Raw genomic sequence first — 12,612 nt, forward strand, 5'->3', positions numbered from 1 at the left:
AAATCTTGGTCTCTACCACTGGGTAAAGTCCCTTAGGCGCATCTTTGGTGGCAGAAGAGGCAGTTTCTTACAAAGTAAAACCACACCAAGTAGGTGTTGGACTGTAAGCTCTGGGCAGTGTCTCACATGTGTTGTTACCCTGGTGCCTATCCCAAGGATGTTCAGGTTGTAATAGGAATGAATGGAGACTTATGTTGCCCCTTACCTAAAAATCCAATATGTGGAAAGAAGATCCTTTTTTAAAAGAAATAGTATTTATGAACACCAACTCCTTAAATAAGTGTAGAGTTTAATTTTCAAAAATAGGTTTCATTTTCTAAGAACCCTGTAATTTTAATTTATATATTCTATAAATAAGTTATGTTATTCATTTTGTGATTTAAGAGCCCTGAAGAGATTATAATATACACTCAAGCTTTCTTTTTCTTCTTTCTCTGCAAAAAGAGAGTTTGAGGGATGGAAGACAAAGGCTACTTGCTAATCATCTTACAGGGTGTTCAGGGCTGTTCCAACACTCTCTAGTAGTCCTGGGTGGCTTTACATGCAGATCTAATTACATAAAAGAGATGATTAAAAATATTTTTCTACCTCATGAGAGTGAGGCCCTGTTTACTGTGTTTCAGACTTTCTGTAGCTTCAACAACATCTGACACAGAACTACCCACAGTAATAAATACCACCATTATTAGTACTACCACTACTACTATCACCACCACCACCAACAATAACATCACTACCACCATCACCACTACTGGTACCATAATGACTACTTTTATGACTACCACCATAACTATCACCAAAAATTCTGTCACCACCAACACCATCACAATTATCACTGCCAACATCACCACCATCATGATCACCACAAATACTATTACCTTCACCATCATCACTGTGACCAAAACCATTATGACCACAATCATTTCCATTATCACAATTACCAATAGCACAAACACTGTAATCATAACCACAATATTTACCATTGCATCACCTCTACCAGTGCTACCAATATCAGTAGCAGCAGCAGCAACAGCAATACCACCTGATAATCATCACAGTAATCATCCCTGCCCTAACTACCAGCACTATTAACACAACTATGAGCATCACCATCAGCATTACCATAAACCACCAGTACCATCATCACCAGGCCAAACCCACCACTACCATCATCAACATGTGTATTAGTTACTTTTCTGTTGCTGTGATAAAACAATGTGACTAAGGGGACTTATTGAAGGTAGAGTTTATTTGAGCTCATGGTTCCAGAGGTATTAGAGTCCACCATGGTGGGGAATTATAGTGGCAAGAGGTGACTGGAGTGGAAAAAGGAGTGCTCACATCTTCAAGCAGGCACAGGAAGCAGAGAGGGACTTGAACTCTTAAAGCCCACCTCCAGTGAGGTGCTTCCTCTAGCATGGTCACACCTCCTAAACCGTCCCTAAACAGCGCCACCAACTGGGGACAAAAAGTTCAAATACTTGGAGCCTATGGGGGACATTCTCATTCAAACCACCACACCACGTAAACCATCATCATTACCACTACCATCATCATCACCACCACTATCACTATTAAAATCAACATCACCATTACCATCACCTGAAAACTCAGTATTGTGGGGGTAAAGATGGGAGGATTTCTAGGGCTTGCTGGCTGCCAGTCTAGCTCCATATTTAGTGAGAAACTCCATGTCAAGGGAATAGGCATAGAGCCACCTGACCTCTTCCTCTGTCCTCCATATGTAATGCAGGATATGTACACCCAAACCCACATATGCACATATACCACACATACAACACACACACACACACACACACACACACACACACACACATACACACACACACGAAAAAACTCAATACTACAGCACACATCCTTGTATAATGCTTAAACAATCTATCAATCACAAAAGCTCCTCAGCACCTTTTATAAGCTACTTGTTATAAGGAAATACCCAATGCCATCCTCTCTAGATTACTGTGAGAAATGGTCAAAAAATTTTCACAAATGAAAACTAATCAAAGACAAAGATTTATTTGTGTGATTTTAGATTGCAGCAAGAAGCTGCCCTCTTGGGAGGGGACCCAGGCCAGCCCTGACGATGAAGGTCCTGAAGAGATTGTGGAGGTGTGAGGAGGCAGAAGGTGTATGTATGCTGAGATCCATCTCTTTACAGTCTCCCACTGTGTCCCAGGCTGTCTCTGAGTGGTGTGGGCGCTCTGCTACCACCTCCACTGCTTTGGCTGGTCCCTGCTGTGTAAGCTTTGTGGTTTGTGTCTTCTGTTGAAAAATTCAGTTTGACTCAGCAGTGCTTTATGGTAACTTCTGTTACAACTTAGCAGGTTGTCCTGTTTTTAAGATCCTTTTGCTAGTGCTGGTGGAGCACGAGGTATAGCCCAGAATAGCTACATGCAGGCTGAGCAGTTCTTGTTTGTTTGTTTGTTTGTTTATTTATTTATTATTTATTCATTTATTTTTTGAGACAGATTCTCATGTAGTCCAGGCTAACCTCACACTGGCTGTGTAGACAAAGATGACCTTCAACTTAAAATCTTCCTGCCTTTACTTCCTGAATGCTGGGATTACAGGTGTGTGTGACCATATAGTTTATGGAGTACTGGGGGTTGAACTCAGAGTTTCTTGCATGGTGGGTAAGAACTCTACCAACTGAGCTACATCCCCAGCTCAGGAGTTCCCTTAATCTTTTAGGGTCCTCCACTCAGGTGAAGTCAGATCCTTGATTTCACTGCAGAAAAAAGTATGAAGCAGAGTTTGGGTTTATTAAAAGAAGATTTTTAATATAGATGTAAGCATGTGGGCTGATAGAAAGTGGTGCTCAGAGAAACATCAAGACACATCTGTGACACAGTGTGGGCTTCTCAGGATGAGCCCATTGCACTGTCATTACAGTAATCATAAGTAGTATTTGGGTGATTTCTTTTTAAGCAGTTTTTTTTACAGTGTGTGTGTGTGTGTGTGTGTGTGTGTGTGTGTGTGTGTGTGTCAGGCAGCCTTGAATGTCATTCCTCAGGTACCTTCCACTCTGAGGCAGGGTCTCTCACTGACCTGGAACTTCAACCAAGCAGGTAGACTAGCTGACCAGTGAGCTTTCAGGGATCCACCTGTCTCTGCCTCATGGCTCACCATCACTGGTTACAAACATACCACATGGGTTCTGAGAACTGAACTCAGGTCACCAGGGTTGGCAGAAAACACCTTTTCTCATCTTGCCATCTTGCTGCCCTGATTTTGGTGATTTCTGAAGTAGCCATCTTCAAAGAATGGTGAAAGAACTTAAATGAGATTCCAGGGTGTTTCCTGAGGGGTACCTGGCAGTATTACAGTGAAAAAGGTAAAACTCTAGATCACAAGGCTATAGGAAGGCAGGATATCTTCACTGTAAACAGAGTTAGTATCTGATTTGTGAGATTCCAGAAGATACCCAGGAGGAACAAGGTCATACTGGAGGTCATGTAAACTCAGGCCTCAAGCCTGGTTCATTGCTATTTTGACATTCTTATTAAGACTTATTTTATTACTTTTAAAAATTATGTGTATGTGTGGGTATGTGCATGTGAATGCAGGTGCCTTCAAAGGTCAGACAGGGGCACTGGATCCCCTGGAGCTGGAGTTATAGGCAGCTGGGAGCTAATCAATATGGGTGCTTGGAATTGAACCCAGGTCCTCTGGAAGAGCAGCAGCAAGAGCTATTAATGACTGAGCCATCTCTCCAGCCCCAATTTTAATGTTCTTGTTTGTAAATATTTCTTTCTATAAGAAATACTACCTTTATGTAGACAACCTTAATAAAAATGTTAATTTTGCTGGAATTCTTGATTCTTGGTTGATGAGAAGCTTTAACCAGACTGTACAGTGGGGGTGCCTTTCTCCCTCTGCATCGCCATAATTCCCCTGTCTTTCTATCCTGCTTCACTTTCACCTAGTCCATCACCTGGCCATGCAGGAGTCAGTTGCTTGGTCATGTCCAGTGTCCTTGCTGACTGGGACATTGGAGGCAGGTATGTGCTGATTTGTGCTCAGCTTTGGCTGGGAATTGCCTCTCACATATATCTCCTCTGTGCCCTGCATACCCTGGTTGCTGCCAGTGTTTGGTATCATTATTTGCCCCAGAAAAATTCTTTTAACTGTTACTTTCACCTTTCTGGGCCTCCGTCTCTCACAGCTGCAATTTCTGGTCTTTTTGAGTAATGAGAAAGTAGAATAGAAATCTTATAAGTGCTGGCAAAATGCGAAGTGCCTCTCACGCTTCCTACAGACCTGTGAAGCTGTCCTTTCATTCCCAGCCCTCTCTCCTCTGAGACCCTTTGACAGTAGTCACTGTCTTCATTCAGCCTCAGTCCAAGACATCCAGTACAATCCTTGGCTCCTGGTCCTATATTTCCTTCTGTTTCCCCTTTCTTGTGTTTCTCTCCCCTCACTGATACATTTATCTGTGGCATATTTGTCCTCTGATCTCAGAACTGTACCATTTTGCCTCTGGGTCTCATGAGCACTGAGCAGAGCATCAGTCTCTCTATTGAAGCAACATTTCCTGAAACCTGCCTACTTTCATGCCTTTTCTCCTTCCCTTTTTTCTTTTGATCAGTCCATTGAGTTTTAGCTCTTACCTCTGAAATGTCATATGCTAGAGTCATCAATCCCTTGCCAAATGCAAGAGACACTTGCAGATCACTTCATCCACGTTTTCTTCTGCAGGGCTGAAAAAGCAAAAAGATTTTAAGTCTTCACAAACACATAGAGAAAAGTAAATCATTATTGACTGTTAGTAGGAGTGTAAGTTAGTACAGCCATCATGGGAAACAAAATGAAAGCTCCTCAAAATATTAAAAATAAAACTACCATACAACCCATTAATCATAGTCCTGGGAAAGTATGAAAAGGAAAATAAATTAGTTATGTTGAAGAGATATCTGCATGCTTGAGTTCTTTGTAGCACTCTTTAAAATAGCCAAGATACCTAATCAGCCTGTGTCTATCAAGTGGGTAAAGAAAATGTGGTGTGCATATGCAATGGAATAGAACCCTGTCATTTGCCATAAAATGGGTAATCCCACAGTACTCAACGAAATAAACCAGGCAGAGAAGAATAAAAACTGCAAAACTTTACTCATACATGGAAACTGAAAGATTTGTTTCCATTGAAGATAAGAGTGTGACAGGTTAGCTGATAGAATCAGTCAGGGAATGGAAAGAGGTTGGTAAATGGTTATAGTGTATCAATTAGAGGGGAGGAATTAGTTCTAGTATTCTCCTGCATATTAGGTTGGTTGTGTTGATAATAATATATAATGTATGTATTAGTTACTTTTCTGTTGCTATGGTAAAACATGACCAAAGCAACTTTTAGAAGATTCTATTTTGGCTTATGGTTCCAAATGGATAAGAGTCCATCACAGCTCAGAGCAGCATGGCAGCAAGCAGCAGGAGTGGTGACAGGACTGGGAAGCCAAGAGCTCACATCTTCAACAATAAACACAACTCAGGGAGTGAACTGCAAGTGGGGCAAGGCTGTGAGCACTCAAGGTCCACTCTCAATGACGTACTTCCCCCAGCAAAGTCACACCTTCTAAAGGTTTCATGACCTTCCCCTAACAAGTGCCACCGACCAGAAACCAAGTATTCAAATTTGAGCCTATGGATACATCTCTCTTTCAGACCATTACAGTACATTTCATCACAATTGAGAGGATTTTGAATGCTACCACCACAAATGATGATTGCTTTGGTGATGGATATGGTAATTATCCTGATTTGATCCTTATATGTGCTTCAAAACATTGCAAGGAATGTATAATTACCTCTCAATAAGAAACAAAATGAAATTAATATAAATTAGGAAACAAATGAGTAAATTAATTTAGGTGTTTATTCAGCCAAAATTTATTGAGTTTCTATGCTGCAGCATTTGTCTAACATGGCATGGTGTTGAGCTGCTGTCCCTGTGGAGTCTATATCCTGGGAGGGGTTGTTCTAGTTTGCTTTTCTGTTGTTGTGATAAAACACTCTGACCAAAAGCAACTTATGGGAGGAAGGAGTTTATTTCCACTTACACTTCCAGGTAACTATTTATTATGGAGAGCAGAACTCAAAGCAGGAACCTGAAACAGAAACCATGGAGGAAGGCTGCTTATTGGTTCACTCACTGGCTAATGCTCAGATATTTCTTATTAAGTTGAAAATCATGATTAAGCATCACAACTTGCTATTTTTTTTTATGGAAAATTCTAGAACATGCTTTTTTTCTACTAATTGGGATGATGGAGTAGAGAGGGAAAGTTTGAGGAACCAGAAGAGATGGAAATTGCAAAGGACGATTTTCTAGAGACAGGAGAATGGCTAGGATCTGAGGCCCACAAAAGCCAGATGGTCATAGACTAGAAGAGGAAGAACTTTCTAGTTGAGGCTGAAGGATAAGATGGCATGGATGTGGTGTATGAGTCTCCAGTTTTTCTCTCCGCATCTACATCTCTCTCATCTTCATCTCCTGTAGTTCAGATTTGTACATCTCCACAGCATCATCACTAGTACCAAACATGGCATCTCTCTCAGCTTCACAAAAAGTCATTTTCCTTTTACCTGATGGTTTTCTTATGAAGAGCAGTTGCATATGTTTTGTATTTCCTCACAGGCACTGAATGGGTAGGAACTTCAGGGTCCAAACCTAGTTTTATAGAGAAGGAAAGGGAGGCTTTGAGAAGTCAGGATGTACAGAAATGTGGCTTGTTCTTTGCTGGATAATACCCATTTTTAGTCACCGTTCAGCCCTGACCTGTTGTCAGGAAAGGACTTAGCAGTAAATGCACTTATCCATAATCTCAAAACAAAACTACATTTGTTCCACATGCTGTTTCTTTACAAAGACATGCTGGATGAAAAAGCAAAGAAAAATTCACTGAGATTAAAAAGCTACTTCAGGGGCTGGAGAAAAGCCTCAACAGTTAAGAGCACTGGCTGCTCTTGCAAAGGACTGGTGTTTAGTTCCCAGCACACAGATGGTGGCTAACAACCATCTGCTAACCCCAGTTCCAGGGGATCTGATGTTCTCTTCTGGCCTCTGTGGGCATTACATGTTATGGGTGTACTCTCACACTCTGTATGCAGGCAATCCAATCGTACACATAAAATAAAAATAATAAATAATAGTTTAGTCAACTAGTTTAAGGAACAAAATATATGTCTAATAAAGGTTTATCTGAGAACGTTTGGTTTTTGCCAAACTTTATCTAGTTTTATCTACATAGTACATGGTAATTAAAATACCAGACTGGTGGAACTAACCTTCTTGGATGTTTAACAGCCATACTTGGAGGCCAATACTAATCTGGTCAGAGGGACTTAAAGGACAATTTTTCCTCCTTGCCCTCCAAGATCCACTAAGTTCCAGGGGACTATGGAGCATCTATCAAAATGTCCTGTAACTGTGGTGAGTCACCTGTCCTCCTGTTTAGGGAGGCCATGGAGACCTCACCAGATGGGCTTGAACCAGTGTCCAGTCTACAAAGAAGAGGGTCAACTCAGAGGAAACATTTCCTCCATGCTTCCAAGTGAAGCCAACCATGGTCGAGGAGGACCTTTGACTTATCTTCACATAGATGGAACTGGTAAAAGAAAGGAGCCAGGAGCTCCTCCCAAGCCCATGTGACCCCTGAGGAACAGATCCTCAAATGACCTTAAGAGTAAAAATAAATTGATTTATTTGGACCAACTCTATGGTTTTAAACACACAAAAGGAAAGTATAACCAAAGAGTAAATTCATCAGTATAGTTCTTTAAGAGTTCAAGGGATTACACCTCCCAAACATTAGGCTTAAGTCTGTATAAAAAGTTATTTAGACAATTAATTCTCATTGATGATTTTGTTCCTAACCAGAAAGTGCTGCTTATATGTAAGAGTTCAAATCTTGGTCTCCAATACTGTAGTGCGCACCTGTAGCTAAGGGAGACAACCAGCTCTTGTTCTAAAATGATGGGTAGCTTTGTTTTCTCCCCCTATTTAGAAGCCTTTGAGAGGGAACTGACGCTGATTCTAACCACTCCAACAGCTATCAAAGTGCCTGAAAACAAATCCTGAGTCATCACTCTTGAGTCCAGCCTTGGCAGACAAAAGAAAATGAGGAGGAACCCAAAAGAAGGATGATTTTGGAAGCTCTTGTCAAGAAATCCCAATGGACTCTCATATGAACATTTGAAATTTGCCGTGTTCTGACTTTTTTCTGGCTCCCTGCCTAGAACTTGTAATGTTAAGTACACTAACCTTTGCTTCTCCTTCATATTCCTTATTCACCAGTCACGGACTTTCTCTTCTCCCTACAGATAAGAGTTATGCAATCTGGGAGTCTTTTAGACAGACCCACTGAAGGGGTACCCCAATTGCCTTGCCCTGCGTCCCTGTTCAGCATGGAAGAAACCAGAACGGTCTGCATCCCAATTCCCTATTGGCAATTTGGGTAACCCCGTCAGAGGATGGTATGATAAGAATAGGAGGTAGGAATTGGCTAGGCAGTTAGGATTAAAAATGACCCTAAAGAAAAGTAGCCAGTCTCTTGGCCAAAAGTCAAAATGTCCTTGGGCCACTTATCAACATACTCTGTTCCAAAGGCCAAAATTGTCAAAAGTATTTGGGAGCTCTTATCTGATCCCTAAAAGGATTTTCAGGTTACCTCTTCAGAGTGGGGAATATCAGAGTAGCAAAAAGCCCCATTAAAAAGGAAAGAAAGAAAGACTACATGAAGTTGTCAGGTAAAAGTGATGGAGAGATTACGAGGTGTTGGAGGGGAGGGAGTGAGCATGGATTTGATCAAAACACCTTACATGCATGTATGAAATTCCCAATACAGTTTTTTTTAAGTTAAAAAGAATAATAAAATAAAATTCACCTTGAGGAAAAAAATTATAAAAGCTACTTCTGGGCAGGGTATTACTACCCCAAAGAAGACAGAGATTAAAGAATATAAATAAATAATTCAAATGAGCAATATAAAAATTAAGGAATGTAAATATATTCTGACATTCTTTTTTCTTTTAGTGTGTGTGTGTGTGTGTGTGTGTGTGTGTGTGTGTGTGTACACATGGTCGTGTGCAAGCACTAAGGCCAGGAGGATGTCAGGTGTCCTATTCTATAACTTTCTGCCTTATTCCCTTGAGACAAAGTCTCTGACTGAGTCTGGAGCTCACTGCCTTTCAGCTACACTGGCTGGCCAATAAACCCTTACCTCTGCCCTGCCTCAGTGTTGGGATCCCAGGTGAAGTGGCTAAGCCAAACTTTTATGTGGATGCTGAGAATCTGAACTCAAGAATCTCATGGTTATGTAGTAAGCACTGTTAACCCATTGAACCATCAGCCTCAGAATGTAAATGTATTCTGAATGCAGAATAGGGGTTGTGCCTCAGGGAAACAGCTGCTGGGTAGCATTCTGAAAGAGGAGAATGCTATCTATAAAGCAAACAAAGGTAATCTATATCTTGAGTTACATATACCCTTTTTCTAGTTTGTTTCTCCATTCTGGTGACAAAGTACAGTGGCCAATACCAACCTGGGGAGGAAAAGGTTTATATGGCTTACATCTCCCTGGTCACAGTTCATCAGGGAGTCCTCAGGGCAGGAACCTGGAGGCAGGTGCTGAAGCACAGGCCACGGAGGAATGCTGCATACTACCTTGGTCCTCTGGCTCTTGCTCAACTGCTTTCCTATACAACACAGGCCTATCTGCCCAGGGCTGGCACCACCCACAGTGCTCTGGGCCCTCCTACATCACTCCATAATCAAGAAGATGTCCCATTGACGTGGCCACAGGCCAGTTCAATGGAGGGAATTCACCAATTGAGGCTCCCTCAACCCAGGTACGTCAAGCTGACAACTAAAGCTATCCAGCACACCCTTGCAGCCAGAACAAGGTGTTTCTTTTCTCCTTTATTCTCATTTCTCCAACCCAGGAGGTGTTCATTCACTGGGTCCACTGGTATCATATATCCCTATACAGGAGTCCATCTGAGAGGTGCACCTATGCAGAGCTGTGCAAGGCATGGCTTGCTGCCTGGATCCCATAGGGTCTTGCTTGTTCTTTAAAATAGGCCCCATTTGTCACTTCTTTCCTGGGCTGGAGCTCCTTGGATGATGGATTATTTCCTCTGGAGAAACTGCTTGATAAATACTTCTAAGAAGAAAAGACAGCTGAGGTGGCTCAATGGCTCAGATTATTCTGGAATAAACCTGAAAAGGGCTTTGATTGAAGGAGTGAGAGAGGAAGCTTCTCTTACAGGTTAGGGTTTTATTATAGTTTAGAAAGAGGTTAGGCATAAGGAGGGGATTGTTCTGAAGGTGGAAATAGCTTTATTTGTTGGTCAGATGGTGTTGATTAGACTGGAAGGAGCAGTAATGGTAGTTGGGGCCTGACTTTGGGGAAATTAAAACTATTAGTTACAAGAGAGGAAACCCATTCAGGCCAGAATGGGGTCTATTTTGAAGATAAGATAGTCACGTTCTTTTACCTCAATACTGATGAGTGTCGCATTTATGGGAGTCAGCAAGGACTACAAAATCATTTCTTACCTTAAATACGATGAATCTGAGGTCCAACCTATTAAGACTTGGTGATGTCTCATGTGAGGGACAACTGACAATCTCCAAATCGTCTTGTCTCCCTGGGCTTCCTCAGACCTCCAAGCTGTTTCTCTGGAGAAGTCCCATCAAGTCAGTGTTCTTGCTGCTCAGACCTGACTGTTAGGACTTCTTGAAGGCAAACATTCCAGGAGTATTGATTGATCATAACAAACAATCAAAAACTGCTGCTTCCTGCTTAAGTGGTTGAATCTATTTCTTACCATTACAGATGTTCCACTTTTATTAAGTGGATGAAATGTTAAATTTCCAGGCTGGGAGAACATATTAACCAATAGTACTCAGTGTGGGCTATGCCCACTGTTAGTAAAGGACTGGCTTCCAAGCTGTTCCTTATTATTACTCACCAGATTCATAACTTTTCCTGTTGCTGTGATAAATACTCCAACAAAAGCAACTTAAAGTAAAATGGGTTTATTTCTGCTCACAATTCCAGGGGATTGAGTCTATCATGGTGAGGAAAGGACTGCAGCAGGAGGAGCTCCTGTCCTAAAGGTTCAACAGCCTTCCCAAACACCACCACCACCTGAGAACCAAACGTTCAAACGTATGAGCCTCTGGGGGATTTCACACTCAAACCACAGCAGTTGCTATTTCAGAAAAGAAAAATTCATTTGTATTCTAATAACTTTGGGTGGTTAGTTGCTTTGTAGGACTTTTCCAGGCCTTGGGCAGATTGATATGCAAGGTAACTCTTCCCATGTAGCATTTCCCAGTATGCTCACCACAGAGCAAATTTCTCGGGGATTCGTTTTGTGTGTCATTGCTCCCTGGGAAGTACAATTAGAAACATGGTGCAGCACTTCCCCTTGATAACAGGACTTGTGTTGGCCCCATAAGTAGTAACTGCAGAGGCCCAGGTAAACTCAGAATTGCTTTAAGTCTGTTTCAGCTAAGGTGAAAACATGAACTTTTCTTGATGATGACAGCAGAACATATAAGCTTGTTTTTCAGATCACATGGGTATTGCTGTTGCTTCATTCCTCAAGACTTTGTCAAGTGCTGTGAAGACATAGGACTCGAGTTGGCAGAGACAAATGTTTGTGAGCCAGGTAATATGTTCATCTTATTTCTGATACTTGGGAAGTCCAGGTCCCCTCTTGGGTTTCTTAGTCTCATTAATAAAAGAATTTAAAAATGGACTCAATCAGAGTTCCCTCTTGGGGTTCTTAGTCTTGAAAACAATTTTATTCTTATAGTTTAAATGAAAAACCCTGGGGCCGGTAAAATAAAAATCTCACAAGCTGTCTGTTAGGGTCCGTGACTCAATGGGTCCCCTCCAGGTAACAAATACACGGGATTGGAGATGTAAAAATCAAGCAGAGTCTTTACTTTCCAGCTAGCTGGGGTCGACCGGCTTCCCAAGACATGCAAGTCTGGTCAGAACGATCGACCCCCATTCAGTTTCAGGTACAGATTATATAGGCCCACATAGTCATTACACAAAAAGCATTCCTCAGCAGACACTTTGATCAAACATCTTCTAAAAGCTATAGTTTCGGTTAAACATCTTTTCCAGGAAGGGTAGATCTGGTGTAAGCCTGGTGCAACTTCCCTCTCTTTGTTCCTTATCGGTTATCTGGTATGTGCAAACAGGCCTACAGGACACATTGTAAATCAACTGAGTCTGGGGTCCAGGTTCCAGGAAGGAGGTTTACAGCACTTCAATTCTTAGCATTTCAACTAGGTTAATCATCCATGTGTGGTAGATACAAATCAGGCAGAACAGGCAAGCTTAGCAAGTAAATCTAAATCAACATTTTAAACAGAGTTTTCTATCAAAATGCAGAGCTCTTACAGCAGTCATCAAGGTATTTCAATTTTTTTATTTTTCTTTTTTTTTTCCCCAACATCTATAATAGAATTTTTCAATCAATAAATAAGGCAGTTTATCTTCATGAGGTAATGTCTTAGTTTATTAGGTCAGCACAATGAAGTTCCATAGACTGGCTAGCCGAATGAAGAGATAT

The 12,612-nt window shown here is 41.4% G+C and overlaps 1 long non-coding RNA gene across 1 annotated transcript in view; it reads right to left on the minus strand.

Moving 5' to 3' along the window:
* Positions 1–4,655: 4,655 nt before the first annotated feature.
* The window catches only part of LOC115066814, a 44,377-nt gene continuing 36,420 nt past the window's right edge, over positions 4,656–12,612 (minus strand). The window contains exons 2-3 of the long non-coding RNA XR_003846256.1: positions 6,601–6,685; positions 4,656–4,721 (exon numbers count right to left, since the gene is read on the minus strand). This is a non-coding gene — a long non-coding RNA (uncharacterized LOC115066814). The remainder of the gene's footprint in view (positions 4,722–6,600; positions 6,686–12,612) is intronic.

This window comes from Nannospalax galili, unplaced genomic scaffold (assembly GCF_000622305.1).
Source record: "Nannospalax galili isolate Female #2095 unplaced genomic scaffold, S.galili_v1.0 scaffold224, whole genome shotgun sequence".
NCBI lineage: Eukaryota > Metazoa > Chordata > Mammalia > Rodentia > Spalacidae > Nannospalax > Nannospalax galili.